A 21,926-nucleotide genomic window follows, 5' to 3' on the forward strand; every position below is an offset into this window, starting at 1 on the left:
AAGGAGAGGAGGAGGAGGAACCAGCAGCAGCTGAGAAGGGGAAGCTGTTTCCCCCCCCTCCCCACCTACACAGCCACACTGGGTGAGATCCAGCTCCAGCTTGCAGGGCTGTCTGCAGCGTGCCAGCGTCTACTCGGGAGTAAGTCCCGCATGAGCGCCTCGACTCCAAAGCGAGAGGCTCTGGGGACACCGGACTTGCCCGAGCTAGTGACTCCCAGGTGTTGCTGAACTACAACTCCCCTTTTTGGGTGCTGGGAGTTGTAGGCCAAAGACCTCTGGAGGGTGTCATCTTGAGGACCAGCTGGTGTGCATTCTGAACAGCCCTATAAGCAATCATTTTATTCATTTGTCACTTTTTTACCAGCAAAAAGTCTCAGAGAGGCATAGAATGAAGGTTTAAACTGCAACACACACACATACAAAGACAAACAAACCCACAAATTCAATACTTAGGGTGTATAAAAGGGGACCACCTTACTGCATAATAGTCTTGTACATTTGTCTAAAAGTGCAAAGAGCTTCACCTGCATTATCTACTCCTAATCCATGAAACAATTGCCGTAAACAAATTAAAATATATAAAATCCACTGTTAGGCAATACTAGATTGTGCCCCCTTTAGGCTCCCCAGATTCTACACCTCTGATTTAAGAGAGCAGAAGACCTTCAGACAGGTGGGTAGGTTCTGGGCTGGAGGAATGAAGGAAACAGGCAGGGATGTATTGGGCTATAAGAAGAGAAAGTGATGGGGACCCAAGACCCCAGGGAGGGCCACTTAGCACAGTCATGGTTAGTAGCCCCTCTCCTACCAGGGGAACTGCAGTTGTCTTATCAGCCAGCCCTCAGGTCTAGTACGGCTGCTGTTGCTGAATACCAGGCCAGCTCTGAGTAAGACCTACCTCACCCATGATCTGATTACAGATGAGGAGGCTGATCTGGTCTGTATCATGGAGACCTGGGTGGGTGAGCAGAGTGGAGTTGGTCTCATCTAGCTGTGCTTACCTGGGTGCATAATGCAGTATCAGGGCAGACTTAAGGATGGGGAGGGGAAATTGCTATAGTCCATAGGGATTCCATCTCTCTCTCTCTCCAAGCTCTCTGTCTTGTTGTGGGGGCGGGGGTGTGGAAGAGATCTAGAGTGTGTGTTCCTGGCACTGGGCAATTGGGACAAATTAGGAATTCTGTTGGTTTGCTGCATACCTTGCTGCCCAGTAGTCTTCCTGCAGGGTTGAGGACTCCCAGACTCCTGTTTTTGAGGGACTTCAACATCCATGCCAAGGTGAATGGCTATGGAGTGGCTCAGGACTTCATGGCTGCCACGATGACCATGGGACATGTCACCAGTCCAAGACATGTGGCAGGCCACAGTCTGGACCTTGTTTTCTTAATTGGGGAAAAAGAGGGTGACCTGAAAGTGTGGGGGTGTATTGGCATCAGTCTTTTGTCTGATCACTTCCTGTTGAGATTTAGGCTTTCAGCACCTCTTCTGCTCTGCAGAGGTAGGGACCTATAAGGAGGGTCTGACCTCAAAGGCTGATGGATCCAATTGGCTTCCAGATGGCCCTGTCTAGTGCTGTTGTGATGGATGAGTTGATATGACTGGCACTCCTGTCAAAGCCCTGGCCAACTTATGGAACATTTAAATGGCTCAGGCCCCTTGACACGATCCGCCCCTGAGAGTCCTCTCCCACTTCGTAGAGCCTATTTGGCTCTGTGCTTTAGGGCAATGAGACAAGCTGGAATGCAAGTGGAGGAAAACTCCAGTTAAATGCATTTGAACACTGGTGGGGGCTTAAGCCTACTTAGTGGCATCCTCACTCTGCAATACACAGCTTTTCCTTTTGGGCCTTTTACAGTCTGGCCCAAACAAGGTGGTAGAACCAACAGTAACCTGCTGTGACATGTTCGCAAAGCATTTTGAGGATAAAATCCCTTTCATTCACTGGGACCTTGACTCCGCTGTTACAGCAGACGAATCTCAAGAAGTATTCAGAGCACTGTCTAGTGCTGTTGTGTTGGATGAGTTTCAGTTAGTAAGACTCAAGGATGTGGGCAGGGTGCTTGGAAAGGTCAAGGTGATCACCTGTGCACTTGATCCTCTTACCTTGATAGGGTAAGGAAGCTGTACCCCCTGGGGCTGATGGGATTTGTAGTCCAAAACATCTGGAGAGGAACAAGATTGTGGAATGCTGGGATAAGGCCATTGTCACTCACAGGCCTCTCCTTGATGTTTGTGTCCTGCTACGAAAAAAATCTACAAAGCTTGTTGGAGCATACACAATAGTAGTGCAATAGGGGAGGGGGAAAATTAGTGTATTTGCATTGCAAGCAACATTGGCTCTCTCGTACCAGTTTCAGATTTTGAAGGAAAAAATAATATTGTTTCTATCTGGCCATAATTGGACAACAACCCACACTCGGCTATCTTTCAAAATGTAACACCCTAGCTTTAAAACAGCACAGCTGGAGGAAATAATGGGTGAGTAACTATAATGACTGGGTGTTGGCCAATAAAATTGCATTTCCTGGAAAATATTAATCAGGTTTTTTTAAAACAAAACTGAGAATATTTTTAGACAGCCCATGTGTATGTGTGACAATAGAGATTTAACACATACATAAGCGATGTTAGTTTAGAACTTTCCTCTATTTTGGGGGGGGAGGGGGTGAAGCTGACAAAACTGTACCAAAGATCAGAGCCTGTGCCATGCACCAAGCAATTTATCCCATCAAGGGCAGGAAGCTCAAGAGAACAATGTAAGAAGACTCATACTGGATCAAACCATGAGCAAAAAGAGAGCCTACTGAATCAGCTCAATGGCCCATCTAGTCCAGCATCGTGCTCTCATAGTGGCCAGACAGTTGTCTGTGGGAAACCCACAACCAGGACCCAAGCACATGAGCATACTCTGCCTACTTGTGATTCCCGGCAGCTGGTATTCACTGCCACTGACAGTGGAGGTAGATCATAGCCATTTGGGCTAGTAGCCATTTACCATGTACACACCTTGTCCTGCATCCTCCTTCCAATGGACCAGCCCTACCATTGGGCAGAGTGAGGCAGCTGAGGGGTTGCTGGACAAGGCTGTGTGTTCCATATTCTTTGGCCTACACTCCCTTAAGCTACCTGGCTGCCCTCAGGTGCAATGGAGGGATGTGGCCCCATTGCCAGGAGTAAAATACAAGCGCCAACCCAAGCAGCTTGTGCACGTGAAATGTCTGGTGCATTTTCCCCTCCAACCAGCTTCAATCCAACAAGAAAACTTAAGCCACATTCACTTCATACTACATTTAAGACAGCTGTAGAGGATGCTCGGATGAGCAAGCAGAGGACAGCTTCATGAATAGGGGTGGCGCTGTGGGTTAAACCACAGAGCCTAGGACCTGCAGATCAGAAGGTCGGTGGTTCAAATCCCCGTGATGGGGTGAGCTCCCGTTGCTCGGTCCCTGCTCCTGGCAACCTAGCAGTTCGAAAGCACATCAAAGTGCAAGTAGATAAATAGGTACCGCTCCGGCGGGAAGGTAAACGGCGTTTCCATGCGCTGCTCTGGTTCGCCAGAAGCAACTTAGTCATGCTGGCCACATGACCTGGAAGCTGTACGGCGGCTCCCTTGGCCAATAAAGTGAGATGAGCGCCGCAACCCCAGAGTCGGTCACGACTCGACCTAATGGCCAGGGGTCCCTTTACCTTTACTATGCAACCCAAAGACAGAAAAAAACTAAAAGGTCATGCCTGTCAGGTGAAAACAATCCTGTTCCCCTCTCTGATGTGAACAACACTGTACAAATGCAGACCCTTCAAGGGCCCCTATTTTCCAAGGACGTCCCTGATTTAGAGAAGCCATCCTGGTTTCTGATGTGATCCTGGAATGTCCCCCTTTTACTTAGGATGTCCCTATTTTCATTGGATAAATATTGGAGGGTATGGAGTTATCTGACCCCCAAGGCGTCTGAAGACAATCCTGTATAGGGCAGTTTTTTCAAATGTTGTATTATGTTTTTATATATGTTGGAAGCTGCCCGGTGTGTTGGGGGAACCCAATAAGATGTGTGGGGTATAAATAGTAAAATTATTATGGAATGGGAGCTCCTTATTTTCATCGGATAAATGTTGGAGGTGGATATGCAAATGTGGCTTGAAACATAGCAAGAATAACCTTGGGTTTTAAGCTGATAATGTAAGCGTAACCTCGCTGTACCCAAAGATTTAATAGGTATAGGGATAAAGTTGGAACAGTTAATTACAAGCAGACTTACCCCGGTGAACATGAGAAAGAAGTGATTGCAGAAATGGACCAAAGGAAGGCTGCTTCTGTGTCCAGCCCACGAGACAATGGTCATAGCTTTCTGAACAAAAATAGATTTTTAAATACTTTTCCCCCCCTGTGCACGGTCTGCACTTTGGGACTCCTCTGGCATCACCCCCAAGGCCTTAAATATCACAGCTGAGTAGCAGCATCATTACGATTTCGACACACCGGACAGATAGAGGAAGTCATGTGAAGATGAGCATAAGAGCACTTCCCCCAAATGTAAACTGATTTGGAGGGTGGAGGTGGGGGTGGCAGCATTTAGAACTACAAATGGAAAATGAAGAAGTGCCTACATGTAAGTGTAATAATAAATAAAATAAATCCTCACATCAGCAACTAGCACCCTGACAGCTGCTTGGAATCCAGTTCCCTAGTGGGATTCATTGGCTAAACACAGGTGCAACTGGACTGTAGAATACTGTCAGTGGCCATTTTAAATCTCGCACAACACCCCTGGCATAGCATCACTCCAAGACTTCCCCCTCCAAGGCTCCTTAGCCCACTGTAAAACTTCAAACTACCAAATGGCGAAACTGTTTCTCTTTGCTGTGAGCTACGCGTGTGGGATGTGTGGGGTAGATAACAGTCACGAGCCATCGAAAGCTATTGACGTTCATTCAAGCACTAGCCATACCCATCAAAGAAGTATATTTGGTTTCTAGCTACTGGGTCCGTGTGACACTGGTCCTGAAAGCGCCACATTGGCTGCCAGTGAGCTACCTGGCCAAATTCAAAATGTTCATAGTACTATTATATACAGCCCTACACAGATTGGGATCCAAGTACTTAAAAGAGTGCCTTCCCTAATACTCACCATATTGAACCCTGTGATTGGCAACTGAGGCCTTGGTGGTGGTGACAGGGCCTTTTCAGTGGTGGCTCCTCGGTTGTGGAATGCCCTTCCTAGTGAGGTGAGCCTGTCTCCATCATTACTAACTTTCAGGAGGAAATTGAAAAAGTTTCCTGTTTACCCAGGCATTTGGTGGCTGAAGGTATTCCAGGCAACCCTCAGATCTTTGGATGGATAGATGTTTGTGACTGCCTTCAGGATGTTTTTAAACTGCAACTGATTTTAGAAATTTTTAATTGTTTTTTAGAATGCTTGTTTCGTTTGTTTTTTCTTTTAAATGGTGATCTATTTGCCACCCTGGGCTCCTTGGGGAGGAAGGGCGGGATATAAATTCAAGATGTAAATAAAATACTAAAAAGCTGAGAGGAAATGCCAAGGGCATTGATGTAAAGCCAACCTCAGAACTCCATGGAGTTGTGCAAGTGTAACGGAGAGAGCCAATTTAGCCCTTGAATGAACAAGTCTGTGGCTGGCGAAAGTGATGCTGAAGGAGGACAGGAGATGTAACATTTCTCACACGAGAGAAGGACAGCCCTGTATCCAATATAGAGATGAGGATGGGAAACAGAAAAGTCACGCTCCCAGTGAAATATAATAACACCCCTGCCCCGAAGAGCCATATGTCAGCAAGTATGGGGGAAGCTTTTAATGTCAAATGAAACTCTCGCTTTTGGGACCGATCGCTCTAGATCTCCAGTTTTCAGACTTCAGGACAGGGTTGGCATGATAGGTAAAGGTAAAGGGACCCCTGACCATTAGGTCCAGTCGTGGCCGACTCTGGGGTTGCGGCGCTCATCTCACTTTATTGGCCAAGGGAGCCGCTGTACAGCTTCCGGGTCATGTGGCCAGTATGACTAAGTTGCTTCTGGCGAACCAGAGCAGTGCATGAAAACGCTGTTTACCTTCCCGCCAGAGCGGTACCTATTTATCTACTTGCACTTTGACATGCTTTCGAACTGCTAGGTTGGCAGGAGCAGGGACCGAGCAATGGGAGCTCACCCCGTTGCGGGGATTTGAACCACCGACCTTCTGATCTGCAAGTCCTAGGCTCTGTGGTTTAACCCACAGCGCCACCCGCGTCCCTTAGGCATGATAGAGGTGCATATAAAATTATGGATGATGTGAAGAAAGTGGGTAAGGTAGGAATGGGGAGACTCCAGATGTTACTGGACCCTATCCAATGGGGGCTGTGGCCCTTGGGACTGGTAGTGGAGCCCAAAAGTAGGTGGATCCAGAGCCAAAGACAGGCACAGTCAACTAAGTCTAGTGGTGACTGGGAACAGCTGCCGAGACCACATAACACCTACGTTGGCTCCCAGTACATTTCCGAGCACGATTCAAAGTGTTGGTGCTGACCTTTAAAGCTCTAAAGAGCCTTGGCCCAGTATACTTGAAGGAGCGTCTCCAACCCCATCATTCAAGCCGGACACTGAGGTCCAGCCTTCTGGCAGTTCCCTCACTGCGAGAAGCGAGGTTACAAGGAACCAGGAGGAGGGCCTTCTTGGAAGTGGCGCTCGCTCTGTGGAACGCCCTCCCATCAGATGTCAAGGATATAAACAACTACAGTGGTATCTCTGGTTACAAACTTAATTCGTTCCAGAGGTCCGTTCATAACCTGAGGTACCACTTAAGCTAATGGGGCCTCCCACTGCCGCCAGTGCACAATTTCTGTTCTCATCCTGAGGTAAAGTTCTTAACCTGAGGTACTACTCCCCAGTTAGTGGAGTCTGTAACCCGAAGGGTTTGTAACCCGAGGTGTTTGCAACCTGAGGTACCACTGTATCTGACTTTTAGAAGTCATTTGAAGGCAGCCCTTTTTAGGGAAGTTTTTAATGTCTGATGTTTTATTGTATTTTTAATATTTTGTTGGGAGCCACCCAGAGTGGCTGAGGAAACCCAACCAGATGGGCGGGGTATAAATAATAAATTATTATAATATCATTATTATTGTCTCCATGCTCCTCGCTGCTGAATTCTATAAGGGCAACACTGAGAATTCAGGAGGATGAAGCTGTCGGGCAGAGAAACCCATGGACTGGTTGTAAGTGAGAAGGCAGGGAGGTGGGGGCTGCCTGGGGGGAGAGGGGCAGCACCCCACTTGCAAATAGACTTTCCAAACATGCGGAGGAAGCCGTGGAAACACAAACAGGTAAACTATAAACAATTGTGATAGCTGAGATTGTCTCAAACCATCATCTGTGTTTACGCTTATGGGAGCTAATCCTGGAGACTATAAAATGCGGTTAACCTCGCTAAACAAGATTAAGCCAATATGTATGTATAAATCATTACTCTGATTTCATTATTCTCAGTCCAGCAGATCCCTCTTTCCATACCTAATTATAGATGCACCAGCTACATTGGATCAGCATTGTGATCTCCATGACTCTTAGATCCGAAGCAGAATCTTTTGACTTTGGGAGACAACTCAACCAGAAAGGCCAATCTGAATATATTTATGAAGGAGCCGCACTTTCAAATGGGATGAAACCCTTCTGCTGGAAAAAGAAATATGGTGGTGATAATTTAGCATTTATCTGGCACATATATATCTATATATATCTCATAGATAGATAGATAAAATTTATTTTTATTTTAAAGTTAATTTTGGCAACAATCATCATAAAATAAAACCTTGAAGAGAAACATTGAACAAACCTTATACAATTATAATACTGTTTCACTGACACTTTTATCCAACATATCTCAATAATGTATTATCAAATAAAATATTATAGGATCATTAATGATTACGACTAAAAAAAAGTCAAACCCAGATTGAGAATGTGGGAGGTAGTAGTTCTCTTGACAGAACATAATTTTTACATTTATAGCCACCCCCTTTTCTCCAAGGAGCTCAAAAAGTGGCATACACAGTTTCCCCTCCCTCCATTTTATCCTCACAACAACCCTAGGACAGGCTGAGAGACAGTGAATGGTGCAAGGTCACCCAGTGAGCTTTGTAGCTGACTGGGGATTTGAACCCTGGTCTTTGTCATGAACTGGCAGGACGACATATAAGAGGTTCCTTCTTCACAGAAAGTGTTGTGTAACTCACCAATTATCAGTATAGGATCTAGCAGCACCACTAGGTATGGCACACTTCTAAGGGTTCAAAATGCTTCATGTACAGTGGTACCTCAGGTTACATACGCTTCAGGTTACATACGCTTCAGGTTACAGACTCCACTAACCCAGAAATATTACCTCGGGTTAAGAACTTTGCTTCAGGATGAGAACAGAAATTGTGCTCTGGCGGCACGGCAGCAGCAGGAGGCCCCATTAGCTAAAGTGGTGCTTCAGGTTAAGAACAGTTTCAGGTTAAATACGGACCTCTGGAACGAATTAATTACTTAACCTGAGATACCACTGTACATGATCTTGGTAGACCTTCTGTCCAAATGCTAACTGTTGTACAGGCAACTTCAAAGCCCCTGTTCTCACTTCTTACGGTTCTTATCTTTACACCAGGGATGAGGAACCTACAGCCCTCTCGATATTGCCTGAATTTCCATACCTGTTAGCCAGTAAAGCCAAGCGGACTTGATCAGGCACATAGATTTCCTGGCTACAGTCATCCCCCCTTTGGTGAGATGCATCATATTTAAGGTGTAGTAATAATTTGTGTGTGCATTTTGCCCTATTTTGCCTTATTTATTTGGAGAAGCATTTCCTCTTTTGGGTCATGCATAAGTAGCAGTCAAAACCAGGGGCTAAGAAGAAAGGGGGCTGGGGGAAGCTGACTCACATATAGCTTGTGTGGGGAATGTACATAGGATACAGAGAATCGGAGTACTTTGGAGGCTGGGCTTGCAACTTCTATCAGTCTAACTCTCTCTCAAACAAACAAACAGACACGCATTCACTGTATACGTGAAGAACTGATAGCCATCTGATTCTAAATAGTTCAATAGGGCCAAAGGAGGGAACCCAACAGTAGGTGCAGCCAAAACCACTGACAGGCAGAGCTAACTTTTGTCTCTGACCTACTCCCTGATGAGTTCTACAAGCAGCAAAACTGAGACTAAAAATCTGGACAGGGGGACAGCTGAGGGCAAAATTCAGCACCCCACTTGGTCTAATGGACCAGCCTTGACTGGTTATTATTACCCACACATTGGGGACTGAGGCTGAAAGAAAAAGGCAGGGCCACTTCGAAGCTTCAGGAGCCTCTCAGCATGATGCGCTCTGGAGGACACTTCCATAACACTCCTGGGCCTTACCTGATGATGACAGCAGTTCTCCAACCAACTGTTGTGGCCAGAAAGCAATGTGATGTAGAGTGCTCTGGGACACTGGGGGAAATTTAAAATAGTGGCTTATAGGAGCACATCACCCAGGGCAGGGATCAGTGGCAGTGGGCCCTGCCTGGGGAGCAGCGTTGCTAATGCCAGACCAGGATGCAGGCCCTTTAATGAGCTTCTGGCTGTGGTGAGATTTGAATCGGAGACTTCCCAGCTCACACGCTTCTACTATATTGTTTGGCATATTGTTTGTTCAGTTCTGTATGCTCTTAAGACAGCAAAATAAAATTTTGCATGGTTCTTGAGATCAAGTTGCAGCTTTCTGCCTGTTTCCCTACCGTTGGACATCATTTTGATAACAAAACCTTTCAGAACCTTTCAGAACTGCATAGGTCTTAACTACTGATTTCATAGCTGCACTGATTTGGAGGGGTTTCTTAGAATTTATGATCAATCCTTAGTGTGAGTCTGCTAGTAGCCATTAAGGTCCACCCCACCAGCTCTAAAAAAAACAGCACGTCTTTTCCAAATGTGGATCTACAGCAATGAGGGAGAACTGAACGGGCAGAGTTTTTTTGTCTCAGTTTTTGTTGCCCCAGCTAGCACAGCCATGGCAACCCTCTTTGGTGGCTACTGAATATTATTAGGCTGGCAGCGTTCAGAAGGTGGCTCCTGATATCCAGCAGGTCAAAGTGCAGCACAAAGCTGCACAGTTTGCAGAACCCGCAATGGTCCGAGAGTCTTCTCTAAATGGCACTTCACATGCTGCAGGCTCTTAAAATAAACTGCAAACTTATTTTTGCTTAAGCAATGCAGCTTCCAGAGGAAGTGTGCTTGTTGAAACTTTGAAAGGGTGTGGGCCTTGTGTCATCTCTCTTCCCCCTCCAACTTGGCACAAGGTCTCAATGGTAGAGCATCTGCTGTGCATGCAGAGACGTTCCTAAATTCATTTCCCTGAATTTCCAAGTTGGGCTTAAGGCTGAAAGTGGTGGCTGAGTGTCAGGCAGGAACCACTTCCACGTCTCGGCCACCACTTTCAGTGGGTTTAATTGGGGATGTAAAAAAGAAAGTGACTGAAATCAGATGTTCAAGCTACAATCTCTCACGTTGTGGAATGGGGAAGCAGCTGTAATATGGGACAGCTTCTCCCATGTGTGTGAGTGTGTTTAACTTGCACAAGAAAAGATTTCACGACGACGATTTTTCATCGTATTAGAATACGTTCAGTTGCCTTAAACATATGCATGGGGGGGTTGTTTTGCATTAATAGGTGTGGTACTGACTTTGCAGACAAGTCATTTAAGGAGACCTCTGTTTGAAGAGTTTTATAATCTGTTTCTGGTTTAAAGTAAAAGAACCCAGAGAAGGGGAAAGAGGGGCCTTGAAGTCGCCTTTCCCCCGTTAGCGTCTGGACAGCAGACTGAGTGTATACACAGCTCACCTGGTCATAGTCCTCCTCACTCTGGTGAGATGTCTTTCCCCCCCATTTAAATTATCCCCAAAATGTGTTCTGTCATACTTCACATCCACACTATACATTTAAAGTACACGACTTCTCCCAAGGACTCCAGGGAACTGTAGTTTGTTAAGGGCACTGGGGATTGTAGATCTGTGAGGGACACACTACAGTTTCAGGGATCCTTTGGGGAAAGCTATGTGCTTTAAATGTATTTTGAATACACTGCATGGATGTGACCTCATTAACTTATTCCCTAAGAATGTCAACAAGTGCGTACATAGAGGCGAGGGGGACGTGGGTGGCGCTGTGGTCTAAACCACTGAACCTCTTGGGCTTGCAGATCAGAAGGTTGGTAGTTCGGATCCATGCGACATGGGTGAGCTCCCATTGCTCTGTCCCAGCTCCTGCCAACCTAGCAGTTCAAAATCACGCCAGTGCAAGTAGATAAATAGGGAAGGTAAATGGCAGTTCCATGAGCTCTGGCCCCTGTCATGGTGTCCCATTGCACCAGAAGCGGTTTACTCATGCTGGCCACATGACCCAGACAAACACCAGCTCCCTCGGCCTGAAAACGAACTGAGTGCCGCAACCCCATAGACGCCTTTGAATGAACTTAACCATCCAAGGATCCTTTACCTTTACCTACACATAGAGGTTATCCCTGGATTCCGTTCTCTGGAAGTTTATCAGATACTTCGCTATTAGAAAATCAAGATGGGGGACATGCTTCTTACCAGCCATCATCACTGCTGGTCTTTTGTAGGGGAGCAGTGTTAGAAACTGAGATATGAAAGCTAGGAGCTGAATGGCACCTTAAACCTAGGTTATGGGCGCAACAACGTAATATCTAGGTGCACTTTTTTATAACAAGAATACAAAGCTGAAAATGAATGAATTGCAGCTGAAATCTTATGTTCATTTTTCACATGGTCTAATCCTCATCTGAAGACTTAAAAAACAAAGCTATGCTTCCCCTGGCTGCCCCCCTTAATATTCTTAAGAGGGTCCCTTCTGCAGTCTTCAGAGAGTGGTTGGAAGTGGGAAGGCAGAAAAAGGTCCTCTATTCCTTTCACTCTGCAGACAAGCCCTGGATGCTCTCTACACCCCCTTTCCTCCATATAAATATATATTTTCGGCACCACAATTAACACATATTAAAGGCCTATACAGTGGTACCTCGGGTTACATAAGCTTCAGGTTACATATGCTTCAGGTTACAGACTCCGTTAACCCAGAAATATTACCTCGGGTTAAGAACTTTGCTTCAGGATGAGAACAGAAAACGTGTAGCAGCGGCGTGGCGGCAGCGGGAGGCCCCATTAGCTAAAATGGTGCTTCAGGTTAAGGACAGTTTCAGGTTAAGAACAGACCTCCGGAACGAATTAAGTACTTAACCCTAGGTACCACTGTACAACTGATGGCAGAGACACCCGCCTTGAGTGTCCATTTCGCAAACCTAAGACTTAAGGGTCCCTCAATGATTCCACTCCAAAATTTGTTTTGGTTTTAAGCATCACTGTGAGAGTCCAAGGTAGATAACACTTTAACATGCACTACTTAAACCATCATAACTTACTGGCTAGTATATTTCAAATTAAAAGCACGTCATACATTAAAAGTACATTAAACAAGGCAACTAAAACATGAACAAAACATGTTGGGTTTAAAATAAAATAAGATAAATTTTGTCAGATCCCCCAGTCCATGAATGTTTTACTTGGGAGGAAGCCCCATTGAAGTTGGTTGGCATTTATCTTTGGGTAACAGTGGCAAAAAGCAGAGACATCACCTTGCCAACAAAGGTCCGTATAGTAAAAGCTATGGTTTTCCCAGTAGTGATGTATGGAAGTGAGAGCTGGACCATAAAGAAGGCTGATCGCTGAAGAATTGATGCTTTTGAATTATGGTGCTGGAGGAGACTCTTGAGAGTCCCATGGACTGCAAGAAGATCAAACCTCTCCATTCTTAAGGAAATCAGCCCTGAGTGCTCACTGGAAGGACAGATCCTGAAGCTGAGGCTCCAATACTTTGGCCACCTCATGAGAAGAGAAGACTCCCTGGAAAAGACCCTGATGTTGGGAAAGATGGAGGGCACAAGGAGAAGGGAACGACAGAGGACGAGATGGTTGGACAGTGTTCTCGAAGCTACCAGCATAAGTTTGACTAAACTGCGGGAGGCAGTGGAAGACAGAAGTGCCTGGCGTGCTCTAGTCCATGGGGTCATGAAGAGTCGGACACGACTAAACGACTAAACAACAACAACAACAACAGTGGCAATTTTAATCTGAAATCCTAAGTGCAGTGCTGCACCCATAGCTCAGAAACTGCTCACGTTTATGAAATTCCCTGTCACAAAATGCACCGAGAATGAGAGTTTTGAAAGCTGTCGGGGAGTATCGGATGCGCAGTAGTTCCACATGCTCTCATGGATGACAGTGAGCTCTTGCTAATTAACACCCCATGAGCAGGATTGGCTCATCGTTCCCAGGCGAAGGGCTACACTGACCCATGGCTAACCCCTCAGGCCAAAGTTTGTGTGGCCAATGCCAACAACATTTCTTACTCATTTGCTTTGTTAAAGACACTGAGCCCCACAACCCCCTTTCCCTAATATACCTTATTAATTTCCACTCCAAAAAAACCACAACTGAGCACCTTCATCACCTTATGAACTTGGGGGCAGTGAGAGGGGCTCAGAGGCTTTGTGGGTACTAAAGGAAGGTCACAACCCTGGGCTCAACACTACATCCACTGGTCTAAGGCTTTTTCCTCAGGTAGCCATCTACAGTTTGAGCATCGTGACTGGAACTGGAGGGCTCAGATCCTTAAAAATATCACTTGCTCTAGAGTAGTCCCAGTGAAACCTAACTCTCCACTTTATAACAACGACCATCTTGGCTTTTGTAATGTTCTTAGTTTAAAATGGCCTATGTTGGTCATATTATCCCCAATCTGATCCATTTTATTCTCATTTTAGGCATTTGATCTGCCATTCCTGTCCCAGCAAGAGAATTGCAAGCTGTTAGCTCTCAGAGTGGATGGAAATAGCAGTATTCATTGCATGAGACTGTCCCGTTTAGGTGTTGGCAGCTCCCTGCTAAAAGCAAAAAAATATTTCTGCATTACAAAGAACATGGGAGTCTAGGAGATGTACTTTCCCAGTCAGATTAACCTAATGTAATAATGGCCATTTGCAATCTTAAAGAATAGATTGTTGTGTCTGCGCAATTGGCTGCACATTTCCCCCTCTCCATTCCAAAGATAATCCTGGAGGTGTCCACTTACTTCTGCATACGCATTAGCCAGTTTTGAACAGATTGATTTCAAACAATTTTGGGCCTGTAATTAGAAAAGCACATAAGAAATGTTGATGTCATAAGCAGGCAAGCACACAGAACTAGGGTGGAGAACCCAGGGCCCACTGCATGTTGTTGGACTCCAACTCCCATCAGCCTGTTGTTGTATATTATATTATATTTGTTGTATAGTATATTATATTTGTGGGGAAATTATACAATGTATAATTTCCCCACAAATATAAGCTTAGTAAAGACCTATTTATTGAATGTTCGTCCTTGGTTGTATGAAGTATTGTGCAACCAAACTGAGATGAATGTTCAATAAATAAGTCACCGGAAGGAGCCCAAAATGTTGCAGAAGGAAGCCTGCTTATAACTTCCATTTTTGCATGGATGGTGCAATTTTGGCTACCTTTGGGTCTACGATAGATAGATAGATGATGATGATAGATAGATAGATAGATATAGATAGATAGATGATAGATAGATGATAGATGATAGATAGATAGATAGATGATAGATAGATAGATGCTAGATGATAGATAGATAGATAGATAGATAGATAGATAGATGATAGATAGATAGATAGATAGATAGATGATAGATAGATAGATGATTGATAGATAGATAGATATAGATAGATAGATAGATAGATAGATAGATAGATAGATAGATAGATAGATAGAGGATAGATAGATAGATATAGATAGATGATAGATAGATAGGTAGGTAGATAGATGATAGATAGATAGATGATAGATAGATAGATGATAGATGACACAGTGTGTTAGTTTTTAGAACAGCAATCTTTTAAAAGCTGCCCCTGCTGTTTTCTAACAATCAGATCATTGACTCAAACAATTCCATGTAATGTTGGGGAATCCAGGCCATGTTGTATGTTTTTTTCCCAGTTAACCAAGGTCTAGAGCAGTTCCAGGTCATCCAAAAAGGGAAAAAAAGAGCTTTATAAAGACCAGGCCCCGAGACAGCTGATTTGAGGACGTGGATTTCTAGTGGGCTTTTCTTGTGCTTAACATTTTGAGTTTGTTCTAAATAAAATCTTTTGCTCCCTATCCTTCATGCAAAGAACAGCCTCTCCAAGTGTCCCGGATTTACAGAAGCCGTTTCTCAGTCACATTTTATTTGCCCCTTTCTGAATCTTTTCGAGCTCTAGAATATCCCTTTTGAGATGTGATGGCTGGAACTGTGCACAGTACACTAACAGTGGCCAAGTTCATAGATTTATATTTCCCATAACTGGTCTTGGTCTGATTCAAGAAGTAGGTTAGGATAAAGTGGATTAGACATGGATTTACAGGGCAGCACCAAAACCCTTTTCACGTGAAGGTTCTAAATCTTTCACGCCGTTATATATGCAGAAAAGGCCTTTTAAGAGGTAGCACATGGCTGCTAATGAATTAATGCAACTGTGGAGCATGCTAAGCATATGAATAAAGTTGCAATGCATTTGCCACATGGGCTTTCTTTTTGGAGATGGCAGGCCTGTAGCCTGTATGCATGGGGAATGGGGAGTGGAGTTGATTCCATTGGGCCCCAGAACAGTTCTGTTTCTCCCAGAACCCACTGCGCATGGTGCCACAGTGTTCCCCTGAGGATGCTGCAGCACAGACAGGTTGTTCAAATCTGGCAGAAGCCTTCTGAGACTTTTCTTCCAAGCTCTTGCCTACCCAAGGTTGGGGAACCCCAGGACTGGGAGCCAAATACTTCTGTCCAGTCCTCTCTATTGCCTCAGGCCACACACCCTTTCCCCAGGCCTCTCCCCTCACTTATTTACCCATTCCTTGAGTATTTTGGCCTGGCTGAGATGCATCCTTAAACTCTGAAAATGCCCCTTGCTCGGCTGGATGGAGAGGGGCATGGATGTTTCTAGAGGGTGTTGCTTGGGGAGTGTTCTTGGTTAGTATTTGTATTGTCTTTGCATTGCAAATGTATTTCACAAAGAATAAATGGCATCGTGGAAAGGAGGTAGCAGTTGGCTGTTGGCTGGTTATTCTGTTTAGTTGATTCTTTGAGAATGAGGGGGTGTTTTGACTTCAAGCAGAAGCTGGCTAGAGAAGTTTGTGAGGGCAAGCAAGCTATGTATTAATATAGGGTTGCCATATTTCAAAAAGTAAAAATCCAGACTGAACAGCTTTTTTGTTGTTGTTCAAAATCTCAAAATAAAAATAATTGAAGATTTTGAGCTATTTTTAAGGGAAAACACCAAAAATGACACTGATGACATGGGTTGCCATCCATTCAGATTTTACCAGACGTTTAAATGATTTCCACCCGGACACTATGCCGACTATGTCTGGGAAATTCCGGACGTATGGCAACCCTAATTAATAACTTATGTACTGCTAAGAAAGAGTTTAGCAAAGAAAAGGACTAAACCCTCTCTTGGGCTCAGGGGCGTGAAACACGTTGCATTCATTAATAAATATATATGAATAATACTTGTTGTTCAACCGTTGCCAAACTGACAAGTAAAGGTTTATCATCAAGTCTTGTGTAAGGCGTCTATTTTATCACATAAACCTAACGTTCTTCAGCTCTGTGGAGCCTTCAGCATCACTTTAAAGAATAATGGCTTCCCCCAAAGAATTGTGGGAGCTGTAGGTTGTTAAGGGGTGTCAAGAGTGGTTAGGTGATGCCTGTTCCCCTCCCAGAGCTACAATTCCCAGAGTTCCCTGGGAAGAGGGATTGACTGTTAAACCACTCTGAGAATTGAAGCTCTGTCCTCACAACTCTCAGCACCCTTAACAAACTACAGCTCCTAGGATTCTTGGGCGGGGAAGCCATGACTGTATGAAGTGACATTATAGTGCCTTAAATGAGTGGTGTGAATGTGGCCCTGAATTAGGGTGGTCCTACTTTTCATACCAAGTGGGCCTCCTTCTCAAAGCCCAGCACCTTGCTTACCTGGCTTTGGGAAGGAAGTGAGAGAGCTGAGGTGGGGCATCCCACATTGCTGGGGGCCACCAAAAAGGCCTTGATGGCTGCATATGGCCCTGTGCATTAGACTGCCTTGGCCCTACACCATACTTTAAATCCTGGCCTTTTCTTTCTCCCTGCCCCCTTCATTGTGTTCACACTTATCTCTCCTACAACTAAATAGCATCTATTACTGAGAACACTGGAGATTCAGGTCTAAATGAATTTTTGAAAGAAAGAAAAAAAGAATTAGAAGAATGTGCTTGGGATTAGTTGGTTTTTTTGTTAATGGTAATCCAAAACTTCAGCCCTCCTGCCAATTTGCTGTTGCATTTATATGCAAAGAGAGCCGTTCTTATTTTATCTGTAAGCCGCCTTGAGTCCCTGTCAAGGAAAAAGGAGGGCTATAAATAAATTTATTATAATCTGTGCTTTATTTCTGTGGGTATGAAGGGTACGCATACCCCTAAACGTTTTGTGAATCTTTGTATTTTTATCCATTTACTGTAATAATTTTCCCCCGATTTAACTATAAAATGGTGATTTTATTGAGTCAAAAAAGCACTGATGATGATGATGATGATGATTAAAGCTCTGCAGATCCCTTTTGCACCCCTGCCTATGTTTTCCCAAGAGGTTTCCTCCTTGTCTGACTGTCTTGCTTTGTGGATGTGAGAGTGGACCTGTTGCAAGAAGCACAGATGGCTTTGAGTGTCAGAAGGGACAGGCCTCGTTGTTGAAAGCTTCTTAGTCATCACTTCCCGCCATCCTCAAACTCTCTCCACTCCCCCCCGCCCCCGCTGCAGGGGGCGAGAACCTGGCCTTTTACCGGATGCCCTTCATAATCCTCTTCTGTAGCTGATGGGGCTTGCTTCCTGTTTCCTTTGCTGCCTGGGTTACGGCCCTGTAAATACAGCTTAATACAGGCTGCAGTGATAATCCAGCCATCAGACTCTCTGGCCGTTGCTGTGACTGGTGTTAGCTTGGCTCCAGTTTTTTGTTTTTAGATCTTTCTTATTAGCTACCGGTACATCTGATTGCTATGGTTCTATACTGTATGTTGCTTTTAACTTAGGTGGAATCCGCACACATATAAAATTCGTTTTGAAAATGCTTTTTTAAAAAAGCGTTTTAAAAAATACATTGAATTTTCCATAAGGCTCATCATCGCCATCTAGTGTCACATTGTATATGGTACTTAAAACACAATTAAAACATTTTATTTGCAGCTGTATAGGTGAGTCCTTAATGTGTTTTGGGCCAATACTCCAGGGAGCTGTAGTCCAAAATATCTGGAGGGCTCCCGGTTCATACCCTCCAACATTTTTCCGATGAATATAGGGATGTCCTATTTCATAATAATAATAATAATAATTTTACTATTTATACCATACCCATCTGACTGGGTTGCCCCAGCCACTCTGGGTAGCTTCCAATGTACTGCATATAAAAACACAATAAAACATTAAACATTAAAAAAAAACTTTCCTATACAAGGCTGCCTTCAGATGTTTTCTAAAGGTTGTATAGGAGGATGGGGGCTAGCAATATCTTGAAAGCTGCAGGTTCCCCACCTTTGAATTAAAGGATCTCAGTTTGCGGAGCTGTTGCCAGTTAGGGTTGACAAGACTGGCCTGGAAGGACTAATTATTTGATGCAGTATAAGGCCCCATCTACACTATACATTTAAAGTAGCATCATACCAGTTTAAACAGTGATGGCTTTCCCCAAAGAATCTTGAGGACTGCATTTTTTAAGGGTGGTAAGAGTGGTTAGAAGACCTTATTCCCCTCACTGAGCTACGATTCTCTGAGTGGTTTAATAGTTAATCCCTCCAGGGAACTCTGGGAATTGTAGTTCCATGAGGGGAATAGGGGTCTCCTAACCACTTTCAGTACACTTAAGGCCCTCATGATTCTTTGGGGGAAACCATGACTATTTAAAGTGGTATGAAACTGCTTTAAATACACAGTACAGATGGGACCCAGGTCAGCTTCATTTAACATAGGAGTTGTAGACCGGGGCTTTAAACTGCAGAGTTGAAGACTATTCATATCAGATATAGATAACACCAGATGTTATTGATATGGAGCACCCGCTGACACCACAATTATGTCTCTTTTATTTAAGGACTAGAACGAGAAACAACATTGATTTCAGAGGGGAATCAATCAAGGCAGGTAAGAGTAATTGCAGAGTGGGATTAATTAATATATTCAATTAGCAACATTGTTGTTGTTGTTATCATCATCATTCCAGGAAGTGTCCCCCTGCCTTTGATCTATAGCAGAGCCTTACTTAGGATGGCAAGTGGGTGGGTGTATAAAAATTAGCAGACGAGTTTGTTCTGTACTGTATTTAATATTATGCAGATAAGGTGCAGAATGCACACTTAACGAAGAAGAAGAAAGGATCATTCAGAAGGATTTATAGACTAGTTTCAAATCAAAATGTGTGGAGTGTTCTGCCCTGTGTAAGATTCCCAAAGAATCCTAGGTATTGTAATTATGGGTGCTTTGAATTGTAGCTCTATAAGGGTTAAACTACAGTTATCAGAATTATTATTTGGGGGGTGGGGAGCCATGCGTGTCGAATGTGCTTTCAGTGTGTGGTGTGGATCAGGGGTGGCCAAGGATGTTTTGCCACCTGAGGCAAAACTGAAAGTGCCAACTTTTGGTGCCTCCTCCTCCTCCTTTGCAACCCCTTCCCTGCCGCTGCCCATGCCTTCCTCCTCCTTATCTGCAGTGCTCAGGTGCACCAGCACTAAGGTTGCTGGTAGGATGCTTGCACCATGGTCAAGAAGATTATGGGGCGAGGGGGCTGGATGACACAGGCTCACTGAGGCTCCAGTCACTACCAGAGCATAAACAAGGTGCTGCTGAGATGGATGAGGAGGGATGCTAAGCCTCTTTCCCCTCCTGCCCCACAGGTTGGTGATGGGGGCACCACCCGCCCCTCCTTGCAAGGGAGGGTCATGAACTTGGCCAGTGGCAAGGCTGGCACCAGCCAACTTCTCTCTGCTAACTTCTGCTCTGTTCTTAGTCAAGAAACAAATCCTGCATTAAAATCTCACACCACTAGAGGACACTCAAAGCCTTCATTTCTTTTCTCGCGTGTACCGAAACTGGAATTGCCCAACTGATTCTGCAGCCTGCGATTGAATTCTTCCACTGCAAAAAATATATATAGGGCCCACAAAGTCAAGAAATATGAGGTTTGCATCTGAGAATGAATTAATTATGTTGCCCGGATTTCTGAGGGTGTCCCCCCCCCCCGAGGCTTAGGGTTAGAAACTGGGCTTACCATTCCTTAGCACAGTTGCATCTTTATGAAATAAAGTTATGTGTTAAATTGAGCTCACTGATGATGTTGGTACCCCACTTCTATCCTCTACCCAGGCAAGCAAAATGAATTATCAAAGTTGAAAGACATATTCCAGCCAGGCAAAAACACTCAAGGAGGGTGCAAAGCAGAGCTGCTGAGAAGAGTGGCCTGGAGAGAGTGGATATGGCCGCGGAGAGTCCTGAGGGCTAGCTAAAGAGACCTGGGGGGGGGGGCTGCATTTCCCCCTCCCCTTTTCCAATCAGGCCTGAGGTTCCCCATCTATGAGAAAAATAATTCAACACAGCTGTGCTTTTCGACTTGCAGGGGGTTGGGGATATGGTTGTTACAATGAGCTTCTGCTATGGATAGATGAATCTGTCAATTTCTGCTCCCCTCAGCTGGTTATTTTTCCAGTCTTTAATTCAGTTTTCCACATTTTCACATCAGTTTGCCTTTAACAAACCATCCACATGAAAATTTGACTATATATTTGCCCCCCTTAATCTACATATGCCTGTATGCAGTTTTGCCTAATATTCACAATTTGCAAAGTAATTTTCTTTGTGATACATTTTAAACGATTTAATGTTTACCCTATTATATGCATTCCTGTATGCACTGTTTAACTGGAGAAGTGAATTGCAAAATTCATAGGCGTGCAGATTTCAAAGGGTGGCAGTTCTTTGATTTACATATTGTTTTGGAAAGTGTGGATTAAGTGACTTTTGCCTTTACAGTGATACTTCGGGTTAAGTACTTAATTCGTTCTGGAGGTCCGTACTTAACCTGAAACTGTTCTTAACCTGAAGCACCACTTTAGCTAACGGGGCCTCCCGCTGCTGCTGCACCGCCGGAGCACGATTTCTGTTCTCATCCTGAAGCAAAGTTCTTAACCTGAAGCACTATTTCTGGGTTAGCGGAGTCTGTAACCTGAAGTGTATGTAACCCGAGATACCACTGTAATTGTGAGCTGAATCAAATCCCCCCCCCCATCCCTAGCCTCTACTAATTTCCCACTACACCACTGCAACAGTGGGGGGGAGGGAGAAAGGGAGAGCCCTAGGCTCCCAAAATGGCTTCCATAAATTTGCAATTGAAGGAGCCTGGTGTGGACAAAGGCCAGGTACTCTGTGATCTTAGCCTTTAAGCTGCTTGTCTCTCTCAGGCTTCCTCCTCCTCTGTCGATTCAAGGCCAAGTGACTCACACATTCTCCTGGCAGTGTTGCAGCAAAGTGTCTTCTCCAAGTCACTGTCCTCTTGGAAGCCTTTCTTTGCAATTAACAATGTCCAGTTTGAAGGCTGGATCTCACTGAGCAATGGCCTCAAACTCCGACTGGCCTGCAGCACCGGCGACAAAGCCAGAAATCTAAGCCCAGCTGCCAAATTGGCTGTGGCCGAGAAATGAGATAGGGCTACACCTTTCTGGACATCCAGCGATGGCTTGTTAAAATCTGGGATGCTTTGATTGTGAAAAAATGGACCAGATAAGTGAGAAAATTGC

At 44.6% G+C, this 21,926-nt stretch overlaps 1 long non-coding RNA gene across 2 annotated transcripts; it reads left to right on the forward strand.

Annotated features, from left to right (window-relative positions):
• The first annotated feature begins 7,121 nt into the window (after positions 1 to 7,121).
• On the forward strand, positions 7,122 to 20,917 carry LOC310663906. 2 transcript variants are annotated; one of them, XR_014504659.1, is made up of 4 exons: positions 7,122 to 7,680; positions 8,634 to 8,750; positions 19,232 to 19,281; positions 20,500 to 20,917. It is a non-coding gene; the product is annotated as an uncharacterized lncRNA (long non-coding RNA). The 2 variants fall into 2 exon arrangements; XR_014504660.1 differs by lacking the exon at positions 20,500 to 20,917 and adding an exon at positions 20,031 to 20,328.
• Positions 20,918 to 21,926: the final 1,009 nt, after the last annotated feature.

Source organism: Podarcis tiliguerta (assembly GCF_965153285.1).
Source record: "Podarcis tiliguerta genome assembly, chromosome: 14".
NCBI lineage: Eukaryota > Metazoa > Chordata > Lepidosauria > Squamata > Lacertidae > Podarcis > Podarcis tiliguerta.